Source organism: Lissotriton helveticus, chromosome 7 (assembly GCF_964261635.1).
Source record: "Lissotriton helveticus chromosome 7, aLisHel1.1, whole genome shotgun sequence".
Taxonomy (NCBI): domain Eukaryota; kingdom Metazoa; phylum Chordata; class Amphibia; order Caudata; family Salamandridae; genus Lissotriton; species Lissotriton helveticus.
Window position 1 is genome coordinate 29,950,321 of NC_136068.1, and position 6,175 is coordinate 29,956,495.

At 39.6% G+C, this 6,175-nt stretch overlaps 1 long non-coding RNA gene across 1 annotated transcript; it reads right to left on the reverse strand.

Annotated features, from left to right (window-relative positions):
- Positions 1-832: 832 nt before the first annotated feature.
- On the reverse strand, positions 833-2,433 carry LOC144766591 (uncharacterized). The gene is made up of 4 exons (XR_013597853.1): positions 2,357-2,433; positions 2,114-2,251; positions 1,883-1,987; positions 833-1,207 (listed from the first exon to the last, which is right to left on the reverse strand). It is a non-coding gene; the product is annotated as an uncharacterized LOC144766591 (long non-coding RNA).
- Positions 2,434-6,175: the final 3,742 nt, after the last annotated feature.

Below are 6,175 nucleotides of genomic sequence, written 5' to 3' on the forward strand. Positions count from 1 at the left end.
TAGACCCAGCCATATGCAAATCAGTCTTGACCCTGTGCCTCATGGGAACAGTCCAGACTGAACTGGACTGCCAGGGCTCCTGCGATGCTGATGAGATAGCCATTGGAAGGATTCCTACAGACAAGTTCTGATTTTTGTGCTGGGGATGTTTCATCCCTCTCCAGGAGAAAAGCGATTGGGTGTTGCTCGCATATGATACTATTTTAGCACCAGGGGTCTCAGCCAAGTGTGCCACAGGAGTAAGATATATATTGAATAAGGTGGGGATCAGAGCGGAGCCCTGTGGCACTCCCACCTTAAGATCTTGAGGCCTCTATGCAAATGGAGGACACCGCCCCTCTTGACCCCTCAGGTTATATAGACGTATATTGAAGATTATTCGGTGGGATAGTTGGATCAAGTGGATTGCGGTGTGGTCAAAGAAATAAAGTTAGTGAGAACCAGTGAGAGTAATGACGTAGGACATTATAAAATGTAAACTGTGACCCTAATGGACAAAAGGTGAGATGTGATTGTTCCAATTGCCTCTAAATTGTAGGTGTATGATGGGGGCCAGGAGAGCCAGATGTCCAAATCTGTTTAAGGGTAAAAGTAGAGTGATACTTTCTAAGATTCGGAAAGTGAACCCCTCCATTTTCTTTGTGTTGCTGTAATTTGGCTAACAAAATACATGCCTTTCACTTATTCCATAAAAACCATTTCAATAAACTATTGAGAGATTTTAAGAATGTAGCAGGAGTGTAATACCAGTAAAACAGGATGTTCCCTTGGGTGTGGATAGATGAAGTGAGCCAATGGGTCAAGAGAAAATAATTCCAAATTACAAATTAAGTCAAGAATTCTTACAATGTATTGAGAATACAAAAAGTTTTTTTTTTAAACGAAGAGTGGACCAGAAGGATCCCACTCCACACAACTAAAACCATAAAAAAGTTTTTACATTCAATATTGGCCAGCAAGATTGAAACACAAAAGACAGAAAGGACTGTAAGACATAGAATAATGCAATACTGATTGTATATTCGGACCCGTTTGTAAACACCTAAGCTATGTACACCATAATTTTGTCTATCAGCAAAAGATGTCGAGATTATGAATTATACTTGGTGTAGCGTCGACGCATTTCGGTGGTATTTCAAAGTTCTATCCACCTTTATCAAGACAATGTTTTGATTTCTGTCCGGGTTCAGGGGTCGATATAATTGCCCTAGAAAAATAAACATACAATAAATTCCGATTCATATCAAGTAATTTATGATTGTTATTTTTAACGGTGTTATCTCTTTAGCCTGTAAAACATACAACATGGCAATACATTTATATAAACCCACTCTAAAATATCTTGGTGGTATTGTAACTGATGTTTTTTTCAATACATCATACACGTAGGTATACCGTCACTGTTGAACAGATTACGGTTCTTCTTACAAATTTATACCAAGGGAATTAACAGTTATAATACATGTCTTTATGCAGGATCAATTATTTACCCTCCTTTCACAGAGATAGAAAATTCAGTTCGTTAACCATTTATTAGTTTCTTTATATCACTCTCTTTGAGGAAAACCTGTTCTTATTTGAGTGGAAATTAACAAATACTGTGCATCATCCAAAAGGATGAAAAGCTGAAAGGCTTTTGAAATATACAAAGTTGATACCATGTCTAACCATCTGTAAATTATTTCCTGCCTCTTTCTTCGAAGATAAACTATTATCTTAAGGGTATAGGTTACCAGATTTTATGAGGGAAAAAGACAGTGCTTTTAAGAAATGCGACTGGTTTTTTATAGTGGATATCCATATGAGACCGTATACCAGATTAAGAAAGCCGGACAATTTAGTCTATTTTAAAGTGTTTATATAAAGTGAAAGATAAGTTTACCTAGGAGTCCGTGTTAGGAAGATATTTTCAGATTCTATGTTATTCGGTATTTGTGTAGAAATTGTTAAAACCGCAAAACAAGTTGAAGCTGCCTATAGAGTGCTCCTGTGGATCGAAAAAGGATATAGGATAATCATAAGGGGGGAGAACTGTGCTCTAACGCTTTTTTAATTAAGAAGATGTAATATCCCAGGCGGTTAGCTAGGCATGATTCGTGACAACTGGACCTACCTGCTAATATAAGCTTTTGCGCATGAAGTATGGGCTATCCAGAATTGTTATGCTCCATGTTGTTTTGCTTCTTTTCTTTCTAATTTTAAAACCCAGAGGCGCCGAAGTCTTGTCCTAGCAGTGTCAGCATTGGTTTCGCTAAACAGTAGATGAAAGAAAAAGGGGAGATGCAGATATGGCAGATAAGGGCATTGCTTTTAACCTCATGGTGTTACATACTGCCCAAGTGTTGACTTGGCTTACCTATTTATCTGCAAAGGACTGCTCGCTTCTCTGTTTATATATAGCCTTAAGGTAGCAGAACCAGAGGCATACACTTCATGTCCTGCTGTTTAGTGATTATTTTCCTAGTAAAAAAGTAAGAGGAGAGCTCAGCGGTTGGATCTAACTTTGTCTTATTTGATAAAGTATCCCTCTGGTTTCCTATTTGTCTAGTAGCGCTTACCTGGTGTATCACATAGGACTGCCTGCTTCTCTGGTTCCACGAGAAATGCCAGAGAGAAAGAAGCGGCGTGTTTAAATACTAAGCTCGCATGTGGTTGGTCAAAAATTAAACCAATCAGGTCCATTCTATTGGGAGCCACGAAATTTGCATATTCGGGCTTACCTTGTTTTGTCCTGATTGGCTAGTTCTGTGTTGGTGTAATCCAATGGGTTAGCGGCATCGCTCTATCTGTATCTAGAACTCAAGGGAAGTAAACGTGGCTTTGTATTATCGGCAATGGTGCTGAATAGCAATGTGTAATTCACAAAAGAGGAATGTTTGGGTCAATGTTGCCACGTTATTATTTGTAGACATTTTTTCAAATCCTCAAGTGTTATTAAAATTCAAGAGGATGTTAAGCGAGGGATTAACATAGTCCCAGTATGCCAATATGGGCAAGAGAAATGACTATTAACTAAATCTATCGTAAGGGGACTGCCCGATGGTGATGTCTTTTTGGTGATATTTAACTATTCTGCGACTGGTGTCTAGTTTTTTTAAATTAAAGAATGTGTCCAAGTTCTCGTGCCAATCTGGAGGATCAGCTGAACCTTAAACTGCCAGTGTTGGGATGATATATTGGTTATATGTGTTAAGGAAGAAGTGTCTGTTGTTATTGTATGACTCATAAGGGGTTTGTTGTTATCATCTGGGTTGCTGAGGTCTATATTGCAATAATGGACTGTGGCCTGTAGGGCTAAATGCATTTCGTCCAGTCCTCCCTAGTGTTTAGACCTTTGAGAATGGTATTGAGAAAACAAAAGTACCATTGTTCTCTGGTTTTTCTCAATTTCTCGGTGTCACCTCCACGTCTGGTGGTTCTTACCTTCTCCAAAATGAACCAACGTAGATCGTCACAAGTGTGGTTCTCCTGTTTGAAGTGTTCTGTTAGGGGGGCATTGCATTTGTTTGTGCGTATGGCTGATTTATGTTCGAGAACTCTTAGTCTTAGTTCCCTACTGGTTTCCCCCACGTAACCTAAGTTACAGGGGAAGATCAGAAGGTAAATAATGTTTTGGCTTCTGCAATTATTGAATGTTTTTGGAGTCAAAATTTTACTATTGAATTTCAAACTAGTGCCTGTAATGCAGTGTGAACAGACCATTTGTGGTTACCTGAAGCTGTTGAGCCTTTCAGGGTTCGTTGGATTTCCATAGGTGGCTTGTATGTGTGAACCAAGCTGTTGCGTAGGGTTTTATTTCTACGAAATGAAAACAGTGGTTTATTGAGTTTGGTGTCATTGTTATAGTTAAGAATACACCAATTCCTGTTCACGATGTTTTTGATTTGATTGCTTAGGTGTGAGAACTGCGTTACAAACACTATTTTGTCCAGGTTCTGTTTGTTACGGAGTTTGTTTTGGTCGAGCAGACTCTCTCGGTCGTAGAATCTTGCCCGCTTCAGAGAATTTTTGATTAATTTGTGGGGGTAGCCTCTCTCCTTGAGTTTTCTTGTAATATTCTCAGAGTGTCTGTAGAAGTCGTCTAAGTTAGAGCAATTTCGTCTCAGTCTTAGGAATTCACCAAAGGGCACATTGTCCCTTTGTGCTTTGGGGTGGTTACTGGAATTGTGCAGGAGTGTATTTTTGTCCGTTGGTTTGGTGACAAGTTCAACTTTCAAAAAACCCTCCTCTTCTTTGATAACTATGTCTAGAAATTCTACCCTGGAGTTACTATGATGTCCCGTGAATCTAAGGTTGGGATCACCCAGGTTGAGCCATTCTAAAAAACTGGCTAGGTCCTCGCTGGCACCGCAGGAGTGTAATAGGCAGCATAAGTAAATAAAAATGAATAATTAGCAGCAGCATTATTTGATGGTTGCTATAGCCTTTACCAACACAACAAATATAGGGGAAACCATCGGTCTGATGGATTCAACATTTTTGCTTTTGCCTCTTTTAGATTAATACTAATAGTATCTTTGATAGAACTGGAATATGAAATACCTAAACATTTGGGGGCAGATTTATGAAGGCCTTGCGCCGCCGTTGCGTCACTTTTTCCCATGTTAAAAATGACGCACCGGCGGCGCAAGGCCTTCATAAATCTGCCCCATGATACCTAGACTCCCAAGTAAAATCAGTGTCTTTAAACATGCCATGTGGCACAGCTACTGATTTGTCCATGTTGAGCTTTTATCCCATTACAACTGAATATTCATTTAATAGATGAAACTATTCAGGACTTGATTGTTGAGGATCTGAGACAAAAGGCAAAATATTGTCCACATAAGTAATTCATTTACCATCAACGTCTTTGTATTTATAACCGAAAAAAGCAGGGGAACTGCGGATTTAAAAACAAATGGCTTTTAAAGATAAGATAAATAAAAGGAGAGATAATGGAAACCCCTGCCTGGTGCATCAATGCAAAGGAAAGTACTGTGATTAGTTACCATGAACGGAAATAGAGGTGTGGGTGCAAAGTATAATAAGCAAATATATTTGAGAATGTGGAGGCTAAAACTGCCATTTTAAAGCCAAAAAGATGAAATCTCAGTTCATGCCATCACAGGCTTTTTCCACATCCAGAGTTATTTCAGCTGTGGGTGGGGTGGATTTTCAGGCCGTTATCGGAGATATATCTTCCCTATATAACACCTGATTGCTCTGTACCTATTAGTTCTGGAATTACTTGATTGATGCGTAAAGCAAATAATTTCCTAAAAATCGTATAATTGGTATTTATGAAAAGGACAGATCCTTATCCTTTTGAAGAGGCAAACAAAACATAGCCTCAGAAAACATGCCATGCGCACTACCTTCAGTAAGAAAATAATTACTCAAAAGTAATAGTAATCAGGAAGGACCCAGATGTATGGAGCTACTAAAGGATGAGAGCAAAGGGATTCCCAGAAATTCAAGGAAAAATTGAGTCTGTGTATGTGTGTCCACATCACCAAAAATGCAGGAGCTTAAAATGAAATACCCATGCTTTTAAGCGGGATGCAGAGCATTCATGAGGCGTTGAGGCAAAATGGGTTTTACTGATTAACTAATGCTGAGGAGGAACCCGTAATGTGGAGCAATAAAGTATGGAGTCAGGAGATTCCTCAGAAAAAGATGATGAGTCAAAATGTATGCCGAAGAGAAGTTCAAATCACCATTGAATTATGAATTTAAAAAGAAAAGAATGCCCATGTTGCTGAGCAGGATTGAAGCCTCTTTGGTGCACGGGTTCCCAAGGCAATCGCCTTGATGCCTACGGGTGATACGTGCGCTATATAAATCGCAATACATACATACATACATACATACTGTGGTAAATTGGGCCAGGAGCTTAAGAAAATGGTGGCTGCAGTCGCGCTCTAATGGGGCAGTGGGCAGCAGACAGAAAACTCAGTTTATAGACCAGAACAAAGGCCCGTAGACTCACCCTGCCGCTCTCCAGAGCTTCTGCTACTATTGCGGACCATCAGGCATGTAAGAAAGGTGGCAAATCCACTCCTCGATAGCCAATAATCTTCAGGGCTTTGGGAGGATCACAGCTAGGTAGCCATCTTGCATCGTTCCCGCGTTCCGCTCCCCTGTTGTAAGACCTTATTTATTAGCAATTTGATTACGCTTAGGCTCCAACAAT